Source organism: Lissotriton helveticus, chromosome 2_1, assembly GCF_964261635.1.
Source record: "Lissotriton helveticus chromosome 2_1, aLisHel1.1, whole genome shotgun sequence".
NCBI lineage: Eukaryota > Metazoa > Chordata > Amphibia > Caudata > Salamandridae > Lissotriton > Lissotriton helveticus.
In genome coordinates this window covers 168,540,189-168,556,148 of record NC_136059.1, presented here as the reverse complement: position 1 = coordinate 168,556,148, position 15,960 = coordinate 168,540,189, and the positions used below count along the sequence as shown (strand labels likewise).

Genomic DNA, 15,960 nt, shown 5'->3' with positions numbered 1-15,960 from the left:
TTATGGAAAGAAAATATCATTTACAACTTACTTTAAAGAGTGGTTTGTGTGCTCTTTTCATAGCTTTTATTGCTTCCTCTGACTGATCAGTTGCTTTTGCAGTTGGTGTCTTTTTTTGTTTTTAATAGGATGATGTTTATTTGATATTTGACTTTTCCTGTGCATCTACTTTCTGTTATGTGGCTATGTTTGTTGATATTATCTAAATACACTAAGTATAACTAATTAGTGATTTGGGAATATCTGTTTGTCAGAAAGTGGGTTATTAGTTTTGGGCGGGGTACCCTTACTGACTTACTAAACATGGTCTGGTTACTTCTCCAAATAGTTCTAAGAGTGCTTTGCTCAAATCAGCTCCTGCTAGCTGTGGCACAACCAGCAGGCCATTCCCCAGAGACATGCGTGTTCAAGTCAAGCAGCATCAACAATTTTAAAATCAAGAAAACAAGAAAAAAAGTCCCAAACTGACCCAGAAATATTTAATGAGCACAAAGACACCGAAATGATTAAAATCAGGTAAAGAGAACCACAGACATGTATTTTTAAAGTTTTGGAAAATCAACAAACATATCTAGAGAGATGTTGGAGACTACATTATATTGATCAGGATCTCGCCAAGTATAAGACAGTTTTAACTGATTACAGATATCTAATTCTGTCAGAAAAATGGTCTTATTTTTCTAAACTAATCAAGGAGGTGGAAAACTCTACCAAAGAGCTGTTCTAACTGTGGTAACTAATCTATCTACCTTACCAAGTAAAACAGTGAATAATCACTCTCAGGACTTTTGTAATTCACTAGCACAATATTTTCAAAGCAAAGTGGAACAATATATACCACCTTTGACAATGGGGCAAGGCCTGAGATGAGAGACTTAGCATTCACGCCACTTTCTAATGCTCCAACCTTTAAAGAATTTAGAGCTGTAACAGTGGATATGGCCACTACCTACATCCGTCAGGCTGAATCTGGCTCTCCCTATGATCCTCTCCCCACGATGATTTTTAAACAAGCTCCTGAGATTCTCACCGCTAGTCTAACCTCAATCTTTAACTCTATGTTTGAGCAGTGTGTTTTTCCCTCTATATGGAAGAGGGCTTCGACTCTTTTAAAAAAATCAAATCTGGATAAAACTGACACTAATAATTACAGACCCCTTTCACGTCTTCCACTTCCTGCCAAAATGGTGGATAAAGGTATGAATAATCAACTTACCCAATATTTACAGGATCATAACATTCTGGATGAATCCCAATTCGGCTTTAGGGCAGAGCACAGCATAGAGACTGCCTTGATGTAATCAGAGCAGTGCTGGATGCAAGTGGTGCTCTGGCTCTTATCCTGCTCGGTATTTCGGCGGCGTTCAACACGGTCGACCATCAATTGCTACTCACTCGCCTAAATGTGCTGGGTGTTACGGACAACGTTGTAGGTCTGATCTCTTTGTTTTTATCCAACAGGATGCAATCAGTGGCATTGGGTAACTATGTTTCCCCGTCTTTCATTCTCCCTTGCGGGGTACCTCAGTGCTCTTCTCCGAGTCCCACACTCTTCAATGTATATGAATCTGAACTGGTTGTATTAATCAGATCTTCTGGGATGGCACTAACATCCTACGGCGGTGACACGCAAATTATCCTGTCTATTTGCAGAGGTGCCATCTCACCAGTAAATAGATTTAGGGACTGTATGTGAGCAGTCAACACATGGATGAGTTTGCACTGCCTCAAACTCAATTCAGGAAAGACACAGGTGATTCTATTTGGGAATTTTTTACCTAACTGGTCACAGATCTGGTAGCTTGATGAATTGGGAGTCGCACCCACCCCAGTCGCCAAAGCAAAACATTTAAGAGTGCTCATAGACCAGAGACTAAATTTTGAAGCACAAGTCAAGGCAGTATCATCAGCTAGTTTCTTTCTACTCAAGAGAATCAAGAAATTCTTACCTATAATCCCAATAGACAGCAGAACAACAGTGATAACCTCTTTAGTTATGGCCAAATTGGACTACTGCAATGGGCTCGATCTCGGAATGCCTGTGAAGCAGACTCATAGATTGCAGATGATCCAGAATGCAGCTGCTAGACTTCTGCTGGGGATACTTACATTTTAATCGATAGGTAATCACCTTAGGAGACTGCATTGGCTTCCAGTCACGGGTCGCATTAAGTTTAAGGCTTTATGTGTCACGTATAGGGCACTCTATATTTCCCAAACAGATGTCTTAGGTCCAAAGGGGCTAAAATAATGCTCTCTCAAAGATTCTGTAAGGCTAACTGGGGCGACAGAAGTTTTACTGTAGGAGCCACGAAACTTCCATCTCTTCCATCCTTTCGTACGGCCCTCAAGACTTTTTTATTCCATGAATAGTTCACCTGCCTGCTTTCTGGACTGTTAGCGCCAAAGACACCATTTGGTATTCGTACGCTGTATAAATCCTAATAACATAACATAGAAAATACAACATGCCAATCAAAAGAATCAGTTTGTGATTGACCAAGGTCAATGGGCAGTTTTATGACAACCACAATGGAGAAGAGGATGGATACACCAAGTGGGTAATGTTTTTTTCTTTGTATCTACTTACCATTTGCTATAGCGCCACTTTACCAGGAATGTATACGTACCATTTACAAAATAACTAGAAAAATGTCAAATCCAAGATAAAATACAGAAACACCAGTACAACATATTGCTACGGAGGAGAGAACAATGAGAGCATACTAGATATTGCAGGTGAAAGAAGTGATGGCTGACAGTAGCGATTGTAATGATTAGTTGAGGTGAATGCAAAAAACATAAGGTTTCATAAGTTTCCGAAAGGTGAGTACATCAGATTGACTCCAGATGGATGGAGGTATGGAACCTAAGAAGCTGATCACAGCTCAAGAGATAGACTGCTTATACTCCTAGAGCCCTGCTCAAGGCAGGAGTTTCCAAAAAGAGAGATTTTTTTCTCCATAGACCTCTCTTTACACCAGAGTTTGTGAAGATAACTGTGAGGTATGGAGGGGATTTGAGATGGATGTACTTGTGGGTGTGGCATCCTGCTTTGACTTAAATTCTGGTAGGAATGGGGGTCCGGTGGAATTCGCTCAGGACTGAAGTAATGTGATCCACTTTCCCTATGGAGGAGACCAGCCAAGCAGCTGCACTGAAGACCACTGTGATGAGGCACTAGAAGCCTTTTGGAGATCTGTAAGAACCGCATCGTCCTAGTCAGGGTGGGAGATGAATAGGCTATGGGCACAGGTCTTGGTTAGTTGGGGGTAAGTGGGGGCATATTATCAAGAACGGCGATAATGGGCTTGATAATATGCCCTTGTGAATTCCCATAGAAGCCCAGGTTAACACCAGAACCTGGGCTTCTATGGGAATTCACAAGGACATATTATCAAGGCCATTATCGCCGCTTTAGCGGCAGTTTCCTGCCGCTAAAGCAGCGATAATTTTATCGCCGTTCTTGATAATATGCCCCTAGATTCTTTATTTTTTTCAGGTCACAAACGAAGTAATTAACTGATTGAGCTGTTTTTTTGATATGAGGAATAAGAGATCGATCGCTGTTGATGAAAAAAGCCCAGGGGTTTTATTGTAGGTGAGACTATAGGAAGGGAGTTAATGAGAGTTCACAGAGTAGGGTTAGGCCCAGTTAGTTTCCCTTCTTTGAGAGATGAGTAAGAAATCAATATTTTGCAAGTTTAGATGGAGGAAGACAGTAACATCCAGCATTGTGCTCCTAGGAGTCAGGACTTCATGATGTGGATGTCTTTCTAGCATGAAGTCTTACTTTAAAGCTGAATATCATTAGCATATTCATGTATGCAAATGTTGAACTTTTTGAGAATATCTGATAATGGCTTTAAGCATAGTTTAAATAGTAGTTAGATAGAGCCTTGAGGTACAGCTCATTTGGTGGAGGACCATAAGAGGGAGTTGTTCCCTATTTTGTCTACTAATAAAGCACTTTTATACTACTTTTACTCCACTTTTTGGAGCTCAGCGTCCCCCAGCGATGCTAAGGTAGCTTGAAGTCTAACTCCTGCTGAAGCCATTGATTTTAGTGCCAATAGCTCCAGTGGGGGATAGCTGGATTCCATAGCTGTAGTGGTCACTTTGCTGCTGGGATAAATTTGCTATCTCGCCTCCAGTCCAAGATTTTAGCTCCGGATTTAGTCATTTTGTTTGGTTCTTAAAAGCCATCAGTGAGGCACAGCTAGAAGCTTTAGCCTGGCAGGGCTCCACAGGTCTAAATACTCTTACCACAAAGTTCTGCAACATGTTTTTAGCACTGCAGAAGAGGTGAGAGTGAAGCAAACCAGCTTTTCTCTCATGTCAAGAGTGTGCCATCCCAGAGGAATATCAGCATTCTTCTAAAGTTGGAAAAAATTGCGAAATCCCACTTTTTTCTAAGGACAGGCTTCTAAGCAGCAGGTCTCTCCCAAGCCAATGCTTCTACATGGTCCAGTCCTCAGTGTTCAGCTGGGCTGTCGCAGAGTTAGCAACTTTTGTGTTCCTGTTGCTAATAGCACAAGGCAGCTACTTGAACACTAGAGAGCAGGCCCACTCCCCGGGTGCCAGACTGGACCAGTAGTAAGGGCTCCCTTTCTTTTAGATTTCAGGCAGATTCTTTCTCTTGCAATGCAGTTCCTTCCCAGGTAATGTTCTGAGCAGGTAGTGCTGAGGGTCAGTCTTATCCCGTGAACTAACCAGGGATTGGGAAAGTCCCTATACCCAGTCTTGACCATGCTCTTGCAGATTTCCCACCTCCCGATTCTCTGCTTTATCTCTTGGTTTACTGCAAACCTCCACAGAGACCCTTGGAAAATGGCTCCCACCATCCTTTACCTGTAGGAGCAAAGGCTCTTTCCCTGGAAGGGGGTTTCCTTCCTGCTGGGGACGGAGCCAGAAAGTTCAGGGTGGCTGTGAGAAGTTGGTCTGGCATATGATGTCCACTATTCTAGTGGGCACCTTGCACCAGTCCAAACGACCCTTATTAATGGTTGGTTTAAAGTCAGATATAGAAAGCTAACCTAGTGGTAGCTGTGGAGAGCAACCTTCAGGCTAAGACTTGGAGGTGAGTTAAGCAAGTTGTTTTACCAGTTTATAATCTCTTGAATGATCAAATGAAAGTACACCACACAAGGTATATATCAAATATATATGTATTTATTCTAAACACAACCCCTCTGGACTCTTTATGAGGTCAGAGGTAAAAGTACAATACAAGGAACTTAATTAGCATACGATTAGTTGCACAGTATACGTTATGTCCTACGTGCCTCACAAACCATATACTAAAATAGTGGTATAACAACCACGTGAGGGTTAGAAAGCAGGCCTAGGGCCTGAAGAACCGCTGGGGCAACCAGGAACCACCCAAAGTAGGAATGCAGGAGACCCACGGGGGACGCGCGTGCAGTGTCTAAACACAGCCGCAAATTACCATTGACTTTCTATGGAGAACGAGCAAGTTACAATTTTAAAGATTAAGAACATTTAGAGGTGAACTACGATGGAGCCCTTTTAGACTTAGACACTTGAGTCAATACCCACGGGAGCACCGGAGTACTCATCTTACCACACCCATGGAAGCCGGGTGCATAGGTGTCTTTTGGTGTCGGGTTTCGTCGTCGATTCCAATGGAGAGCTGCGAAGAAATGCTTTAGGCGACCAGAGGAAAAGTGTCCGGGTGGAACCAAGCGTGGATCGGATATGTGAAGAACCTGAAAGCAGAGGGGACAGAGTCTGGGTCACTAGCTAGTGACCAGGATGGCGGCAGAAAGATGCTAGCCGATGTCGGGTGTTTTCAAGTGAAAGAGGTGAAGCTTGACTCTTCAGCCACGAGGACCAAGAAGTGTCGACGACAGCCAGGAGCTGGATTCGAGCTATCCCACAAAAGGTGTCGAGTGCTGCATCGTCGGAATCCGGATTGGACCCAGCAAGCCTTGGCAACAGCAACCCATGCAAGATAACAAGATTGGGTTCGGTTCAGACCAGCAAAGTCTGAGGGACTCCTCCTTTGGAGGGGAGTCAGAGCACATCTGGAGCAACCAGGAAACCTCAGGGAACAAAGAATTGGCTTTTGTGGGGGCTCACTAGCCAACGGACTAGGAACCGCGAAGGAGCCTCGAGCTGCAGTGAAGAAAGGGGACTCACGGCTCACTCTTGGAGTGCAGGCCTCTGTACTTCGGTGTAAAAGGTGCTCGGGCAGGGGCTTCAAATACCCCAATGCACAACTTCGGGATACCTCTGGAAGTAGGTACAGTTGCAAAAATGCAGGATGTCCAGGAGTTCCGGTCCCACATCTCTCGTGTCCGCTCCCGTTCTCAGCTCTGCTGGGAACTCGTGTCAGCTTCAGTGATGTCTGGAAGTCTGTGTCCTGTGTCGCAAATTCTTCGGGATCCGGAGGGAGCCTCGAAAATGCTGACTGGCAAAGATGCTTCCTTGGTGCCTGTTTGAACAGGGAGGCCACTCCTTGACCACACGGAAGATTCTTCAGTCTTTCAGTCGAAATGAAATGTCGAAGGTCCAGGATTTTTTCTTCAGAGGTTCGTCCAGTGTAATCTAAAGTCCTAGGGACTGGATTCCTATACTTATACTAAGTTTAGGGGTTGGACTAACCCTAGGGTCCCACCTATGGGAGGACCTGGGGAGGGGGTGGTTACACCCCTTCCCCTTTGTCCAGTTTCGTGCCAGAGCTGGGGCAGAGTGCCCCAGCAACCGGTTTGAACTGGGAAATGCATGGAGAACCTAGTGTGCCCCAGGCAGTGTCTGAAAAGCATTCACTGAATGCAACCCGCCCTGCCCCAATACACTAAAGCCAGTCTGGGGAGGTGCCAGCACCTCCTGGACAGGAACCTATTGTCCAGGCCTCCCCTGCCGGAGTTTCATTCAGCAGCAGGAGGGCAGACTCATGTCTGTGGCAGCAGCATCCATCTTGTGATGCTGAGGCTCTGTTTAACTTTAACCCGGTATACCACTGTGTTCATGTCTTCTCCCTCTAGAAGGGTGGAATGCTACCACCACCGCCAGAACTGGCAGGGGGTAGTATTCCAAATTGTTTGACACCAAAGACGACATGTTTTGATAAAGCCAAACCAAAGTTAGCATTAACCGCGAGGATTATAATGCACTTAAGAGTATAGTATATGGTATGGCTATATCATAGAACAGCTATGAGGAGATATTTCTGAAAGCTGTAGAAGGGCTCAGCTCATGCTAGGGCACCCTCTCACACAAAACTAAGCACTCTGCCTCCAGGATTGTCAAGGCCTGCCATAGGAGTGACTTATAGGTTACTATGTGACTATATGTAAATGTAGATATAGGTATACTATATCTAAGTAAGGGGTGCTTACACCATCTTACCCAGGCTGCAAGTGCAGACCTGTGGTCCCATTTTAGAAGGCTAACCAGGGGTGGCACAATACATGCTTCAGCCCCTGGTAGGCCTCTGGGGTACCTATGCCCTGGGTACCTAAGGTACCATAAACTTGGACTCATAAGGGTTACCCAGTAACCAATCTGGTATGTACCTAAAGTACATGGTATCAATTTAGAGAGAGTACAGCTAGGCTGTGGTCCTGATTAGCAGGGCCACAGCCCGTCTAAAGTCGAAAAACCAGTGAAACACAGCAAATAGTAGGTGTAACCATGGGAAGCAGACCCTACTCTCCTACAGTGGCTTTGTAAGTCTTTGCTAGCAGTTCCTTGCAAACCCACTTGGCACTCTTAATTCAAAGGAAGAACCATGAAAACTGGCTGACAACATCCGTATATTACTGCTCCAAGAACTCAAGAATTTGTTTTCCTGGAAAAGGGTTGTTAGCAACCCAGTCAAGGATTATATTGGACTTCTGAACACGGCTGAGATGCAAACCAGTTTTAAACTAGTTTACTGTCAGGTAGCACAAAGTATACCTTCTTAAAGTTACTTTTCCACAAAAAATTCTACTTTTACCTTAGAATAACATTTTTAAAATTAAGTGAAAATAATGTGAAATCACCCTTGCATTTTCTCAGGTGCAGATATGAAGTAATAAAAGAGTCATACATTAGCACAAATAGGTGAAAATTCAGGGGAGAACATGCAGAAAGTTAATATTTCCTACAATGTTGCCAAGAAGGAGAGGAAATCTACTTAAATAGTGCTTTATGAAGGAAGAGAAGTGTGCAGCGATATAATGATGTAAATGTAATAATTGATAGCCTCTAAAGAATTTGACCAGTTAAAGCTTTCTGCATCAACAAGGATGCCTTGATTGGCTTATGGAGGAAAATAATTTTGGGAAGTTTCCTGACAACCTTCTCTCTTTCCTAGATTTGCCACCCGGACAGTTTTATACTGGCACGGCCAGTAGTTTCATGTCCCTCCTGGCACAAAAATTATAAAGTCGGCATTTGTCTCCCTTATCAGTATCAGTACATACTTAAAACAGTAAATATTAGAAGGAAGTCTTAAAAATGTGTTCTACAGCTGCCCTAATGACCCCTGACTAAAAATTCAAGTAAAGAAAGACAGAAAGGGCATGTTAAAAATTAATACATATGACTGCTTATAAAGTACTTCTTAAGAAGCATGTCCGGACCTTTGCAAAATCTTCAAACGTGAACAGATGGCTGACCTTGTTCTTTGAGAAAGGGAGGAAGCATACTCTCTCATCAACTTGGATTTAGACTTTGAAACGAGAAGCTAAGTGTTCCAGCTAAGGACAGTCTGTGCAGTTGTATTAACCTCTGTCAATTGGACTAATTTTAAAATCCCTAGCTAAGAGTTGTTAGCATGTTCTGAACAATCTGCAATCAAGTCATATGATGTGATAATCTGGTAGCCCTAGATACAGGGCATTTACATAGTCCAGCTTTGAATTGATCAGGGCCAACAAGGTCACCATTTGTTGTTCCTTGCTAATGAAGTTGAAAGCGCATCTTCATAGAAATAATAAAAAGAAATGTTTACAAATGTTGTAAGGAACAAAGCAGACTAATTTGATCTCTTAATAAAGCATGGCCACCTTCATCCTCATATTCACGTTTCAGGTGCGAATTCTTTCTTCCCACTGGCACACATTTCTATTATTTGGCCAAAATAAATACAACAATTGACTCTTGCTACACCACCTATTCATTTATATCCCTGTTTTCTATGTTAGTTGGACGTGTTTAAAGCAAATATTGACAAAGGCAATAGGTCTGGTTTTAGCAAGCTGGTGCCTTTTTATTCCAAGTATTTTTATTTATTTTTATTTTATTGAATTTGTATTGCGCACAGCTACCCGCAATGGGTTTCCCGGCGCCAAGGACAGACTGAAGAAGGAGATCAAGCAGGTGCAGAAAGAGATCACAAAAAGATGGAAATCAAAACAGAAAAGTCTTCAACTTTTTACGAAAAGCCAGAAGATTAGTTTCAGTTTTTAACGCCAGCGGGAGAGCATTCCACATCTTTGGTCCAAGATATGCGAATGAACGGCCTCCCATTTTTGCCAGTCGGATTCTTGGAGTCAAAAAATTGCCATTATTAGATGACCTTAAAGAACGTCCGGGTAGATAAGGCTGGGCAAGGTTATGCAGGTAGGTAGGGGCAGAACCCTGACGGATCTTAAACAGAAAACACAGTGTTTTGAAAGTCACGCGATCTGAAATTCTCAGCCAGTGCAGATCACGCAAGGCTTGCATTGCGGACGTTCTCCGTGGAACATTACGCAAGAAGCGAGCAGCTGAATTCTGTACCACTTGGAGTTTATTAATTGTTGCTTTATCCGCTCCCAGATAAAGCACATTGCCATAGTCAATGCGAGACATCACAAGGGCCTGGACGACAGTTCTTCGGGTGGACTCAGGCAGCATCCATAAGATCTTCTGCAGCCATCGTAAGGTGTTAAAACAGACTGCAGCAACCTTGGTCACCTGCTGCCTCATCGAAAGTGTGTCGTCGATCAGGAATCCGAGGTTACGAACAACAGGCACAGGGGTAGGCAGAGGACCCATGTCACATGGCCAGTGTCTAGAGCCCCACAGATCTTTATGCTTGCCTAATATAATAACCTCCGTCTTCTCTCCGTTGAGCTTCAGCAGATGATCTTGCATCCAAGCTGCAACGCGAGATAGGCCAACTTTAAGGGCAGAGACTTCCTGAACCCTGCTGCTAGAGAGAGAAAACACAATCTGTGTGTCGTCTGCATATGAATATATAGACAGACCGGCGTCCTCTACGATGGAAGCAAGAGGTCTGATGTAAATATTAAACAACAATGGGCTTAATATAGACCCTTGAGGGACGCCGTAAGCTGAAGAATGAATCGCAGATTCAGCCTTGTTTGAGAAAACCTGAAAGGTGCGCTCATTAAGAAATGAGGCCACCCAGGCAAGCGCAGATCCATCAACACCAAGGGAGCGGAGGGACTCCAAAAGAGTGGAATGAGACACGGTATCGAATGCAGCGCTTAAATCAAGAAGAATAAGCGCAAAGGTCTCACCGCTATCGATACCGTGTCGGAGTCGCTCAGTCACCCCAAGGAGTGCGGATTCGGTGGAGTAATTAGCGCGAAAGCCTGATTGGGATGGATGGAGATATCCCACGTTTTCAACAAACTCATTGAGCTGGGTGTTAACATGGCGTTCCAGTATTTTGGAGCAGGCTGGCAGCAGGGATATAGGCCTAAAGTTGGCAAGGTTTGTAATGTCCGCACCAGATTTTTTGAGCAAAGGGACAACCATGGCATGTTTCCAATCCTGTGCCACCCGAGATTCGATAAGAGAGATGTTTAGTAGCCTCATTAAGAATCTCCGTGGTTCAAGGTCTAGTTGTTTTAGTATCTTCATAGGAACTGGGTCCCGAGGGGAACCTGACCTGATACTTTTTAGACAAGACAGGAAGGAGGAGTCATCAAATGGTAACCAGTTATGGATGAATACAGTGGGAGAGAAAAAAACACTGCAAGAGGAGCCAGGTTGAGGGGAATCAATTGGCAGTGAAAGGGAGGCCAAAGATTGATAGATACCCTCAACCTTGGATATAAAGAAGTCCGCAATGGCATTACATTGTGTGCCATTCAAAGCCGGCAAGGAGGGGATGGTATCTGCTCCTGTGAGTTTCTTTACAGTGGCGGAAAGAGTCCGAGGACAATTTTGCGCTTGGATAATGGTAGAAGCAATGTATGTGGCCTTGGCACGTTTGCAATTTGCATGGTAGACTTTCAGCTCGTCTTTGTAAGTCACCTTGCAAGGAGCGGAATATGAAATCCTCCACTTCCTCTCCAGGGCTTTGCATTTAGCACGTTGGATTTTCAACTCGTCAAAAAGACAAAAAGAAGATATGCCACAGCCTAATAATGATGGCTATATAGTCCCAATAAATATTTTTAATAAAAAAAGAACAATCTCATAATTTTAATAGTTTTAATAGAACAGTACCAAAGCTTCTTAATGGGCAGGTATACTTACAACAGACATAGAACTCACCTTTAATTTTAACGCACATCACAGGAAAATATTATTCTTATTAGCGCAAATAAAAGGTACACAAGGTACTAAACAAATAAAAAAATAAACTTGCAAAGACTAAAGAATGCAAATAAAAGTAGCATTGGCAAAGTAAAGTATTGGCCCACCAGCCTTGGCGTTGACGTGCACTTCTATTTCGGGATAGGTACGTGAAATCAAGAAGTATGCTGTCACAGTGTAAGAGAGCCATTGGCTGAAATAAGTGGACCCATGCTGTATGCTGCGGTGGGCAGGGCAACATGTAAATTGCAATTGGATATACAGTGGATGAAGAAGGCTGATCTATGGCCCCCATAAGTATACATTGATGTATGTATTTTTATATTTAAGTTTTTTCTTCTGTTCACGTGAGCCTAGCTTGATGGCTAAGCCTGCCGCTCGTCCACACTAAAACACATTATAGACAAATAATTGATGGGGACTTAAAGTCACTCCTCCAACACTGTAATAGCGTTATGTTTGTAACCTGTAGGAGAAGGTAGGTATCCACAGGAGGAAACAGAAGATAGAACCACTCCCCCCCCCATGTCGCCAGTGCTACACACATAATTGAAAAGCTATCTTCTGCACTTCAAAAACATGTTTTTTTATTATGCCATAACATAGGATAACAGGCATTGGCATAGCCAATAGGTCTCACTTTTGGGACCTTATAAGTATTTAGTTATGCAGCACAATATGCATGCAACAACATCAACTGTTGCATGGCTAAACACTTATAAGGTCCCAAAGGCGAGACCTATTGGCTATGCCAATGCTTGTTTTTGTAAACAGGGAACCCATGTTTTCTTTTGACAGATTAAAACACTTTCCACGTGGGCCAGCCACGCAGTTGGACACTTTCCACTGATGCCCTAGCACCTTATAAGACTGTGTGTTTTCTCTTGCACACCTTTTAGCTTGGCCACACGCCAAGACTTGACAATAAAAGCAAACTAGGAGTCAAGCTTTGGTCCTCGTGCAGAGCATCAAAATACTAGCACTTCATCTGAGCGCAAGCCCCTGCAGTGGAGTGTAATCTGTTTACAAATGCGCTTCGTAAGGGGTGCGTAGCACTACATACAACTGTAATATAATGCTGTAATGTGATCAGTGTCTGCCCCCTTTTCAAACTGTCAATGTATAGGCTGTACACCATATTGACTTTAACCGCAGTTTGAAGCATTTAAACATTGATCTATTTTACTTGTTACATTTTCTGAAGTACTAAAACAGGTCGCCTAATAACTCCAGGGCAATTTGTTATATAATAGTTTTGTCTGAGACACAAGTGAGGTTGGCTGTCTCCGTACAAGTTATTCAAAGTTCAGATATGGGTTTCTATCGGGCATGTGTAGCCGTGACATGTGTACAGACGTACAAATGAACACTCGGTTTTGTGCACCAATGCTAATCCTAAATACTGTTTGGGGTAATCTCAGCATTCTGTAAATATCGAATTACAGATAGATACTTAAAGAACAAATAAAATGAGTCTAATACAAAATATGCAGTAGAATTCAAAAGTAAAACTTTAGCACCGAACATCCCCACTTACAATATATTTTAAAACTTTCTGAGTGAAAGACACAACAAAACAGACTTTAACCATTCATTTTCGAATAAACACGCAGCACCTACCTTGACATCGTATTTTTTCTTTCCCTGCATTACCTGACTTGACAGGTAAAACAACATAATAAGGCTATAACAAAACGTAAAAATGACATACACAAAATTCTCAGGCACTATGTCGTGGATCGAGGTAGATATGTTTCCGGCTGAACAAGTTTCTCCCCAGGAGATCCTCGAAAATGAAGCTACAGCGCTATCACTGCTCTGAACCGCAGCATAATAAGAGGGAGGGGAAACCTGCTGCGAGAGATAGTAGTAGGACGGCGCAAAAAAAACTCGGCTCATTTTTGTCATTTTTTTTATCTGGACTTTAGTTTTAATACAGCATGTTTTCGAACGTAAAAGGAAATGTTTAAATCAAAGTGGTAAGACAAAATAAAGCGCATATTTTACAGGTCTGTAATTGGTGCAAATGACATTTCTTACAAAAACATTTCATGTTAAATATATTATGAAATTTGAGCACGTAATGCAAAGACTATTTTAAAATTCTACTCTACTACTGTGCATTTTTTTCAAATATTTTTTCTTGTTGACAGCGAATGAGGTTTTCCAAGATGGTGGTTCGTTTAACCTATGCCCAAGGGTATACCAACTTCTCTTTCTAGATCAGAAATGTGATAAACCTGTTTGTTTACACGCTAATTGAGCAATCCCCCAGGACTAGCTTGAAGAGCAGGTATTCAGCGATTCAAATGATGCTGTATTGTTGTCTACGGTTACAAGCATACAGACGTAGGAAAGCTTAATAAACGTGCATTGAGGTGGATTTTAGAATACCGGTCGGCGAGTTCAGTTTACCAACGTGTGTGTTAACTGCTACAGTGGCCGACTTGGAAGCTGAGGAGCCAGGTTCGAGTCTGGCGAGAGGCAGACACATTGCTGTGATTCTGGCCAAATCATACTTAAACAAGCACAAGCGCAGCAGGCTGCCTGCAGCAGGGGGAGGCGCACGGCAGCAGGAGGGAGTAGGGGGGCTGCGCGATTCCCTTGCAAGAGCGATAATTGCTACCATATGGCGGCGCTCGCTCCCACAAGTGAACCGCCAGACGTACACGTGTTGCCGTTGAAGGCAATGGAACGCATGCACGGTTTTTGGCTGAAAAGCCAAAGCGATAGCTAAAGGTCTTTTTGCCTAAGTAGCGCATGCGTATTACATAGGCGAGACCTAAAAAGGACTCTTGTCCTTTTATCATATTTAACACATGATCTCAGGTAATGGCAACAGTGACGGGGGGGAGTAACAAGGAGATGGCGGGTGGCCCTGCTGCAATCTACTTTCCCTGGTCAGGTCTATAAAAAAGGCCCACAACACCCTGGTGGATTCAGCTTCCAAAAAAAGTAAGTAAATCATTGTCACATCTGATAGGTCTGGTCTTGGCATGCTGGTGTAACGATTATTATATTTCAAGTAGTTGCAAGCAAATGCCAAAAATTGAACATTGCTGCCATCTAACTGTGACCACGATATACTTTCAATACAAAAAGGAAATTTAAAAAACATTCACTTATGTTGATGTTTAAAATCCCCTTTCAGCTGTGCCAAGCATTCTAGTATTGACGATCCCCCAATTGTAATATCACTAGTGTTGTCAGGAACAATAGGTGCCGCACAACCCAATCTGAAAATAAAGAGTCACTGTGGCAGGTTATTGTTTGTGCAAACCTATAGTATTCCTAAAATAATCTCAAAATTATATTTGGTGGTCCAAGGGGAAAAGAGTGGCCAACAACACCCTCAACTTAGATGAGGAGAATCCCAAACTCGAATGAAATAATGTGACCCCTGAGTTTTGCAACAGCTTTTTTTTCCTGACAAAACTAGTGATATTACAATTGGGAGATCAATAAGGAAGGACAGGAAGGACAGGGATAAGATAGCGAAAGATTTGTTTAAAAACCTGAGTGCTGGATTTATTAGAGTCGACAAAGCTGTGACCCGAGGTAACCACAGACAAAAGGAAGGACTGAAGATGAAGTTTATTAGATTGGCTACTGGAATTTACAGAGTGACTACAGTATGTATCCAGGATACCTCACGCATTATGAAGAAGAAGGAACATAAAGAGACGAAGAACAAAGAAACGCTACTGTACTCATGAACTATTATTCTGGACATTGGGTTGCTCAGGGGTCACATTAATTCATTCTACTATTAGTTGAGGAGGCAACAAGAAGAAATCATCATCCAACCAAGCACTCAAATAGTGAACAGTGACAGTGTCACAATGTCTCTTAAGCACTATATATCTGCAACTTTTAAAAGGAAACAGGAAGTAAATCACCATATAACTGGGCACCCAAAGTGCAGTTAAAGTAAATAGCCGTTTATTTACAGATAATACACAAAATAAAAAAATCACACTCTGAAAGTGCTTTGTTACAGAAGAGAAAGGAAGTATTTTACACAGGGGTGAACAATGTGTGCAACTTTGTATTTACTCACTGTCAAGGGAGCTAAAGGGTAAAGTGGACTGGACAATTGCTGCATGATGAATGCTATGGTGGGAGGAAGCTAAATGAGAATGACAGTTCAACAGACCAATGGATGAAGCCTTCCTACCAAACACATCTCCATGTTTATATCATTATGGTTTTGGGCTAATAATAGGTGGGTGATGTAGATAAAGCTATTCTCAAAGGCCAGTCATAAAAATAAATAGATAGTAAGTGAAAGAAGCACAAAGAAATAGGAATATATGGCAGTTGAATTAAACCCAGTAAACTTTGGAAATGTAATCACCTAAATATGTGAATTGATTTGATTTGATCTGATTATTGCATTTGTAGAGCGCATGCTGTCACTCCATAAGGAGCATCCTGGCGCTATGCGGAGGC

At 42.6% G+C, this 15,960-nt stretch overlaps 1 protein-coding gene across 1 annotated transcript in view; it reads left to right on the top strand.

Annotated features, from left to right (window-relative positions):
* The window catches only part of PHF24 (PHD finger protein 24), a 440,073-nt gene that overhangs the window by 408,740 nt on the left and 15,373 nt on the right, over positions 1 to 15,960 (top strand). The gene's annotated exons all lie outside the window — the stretch shown is intronic.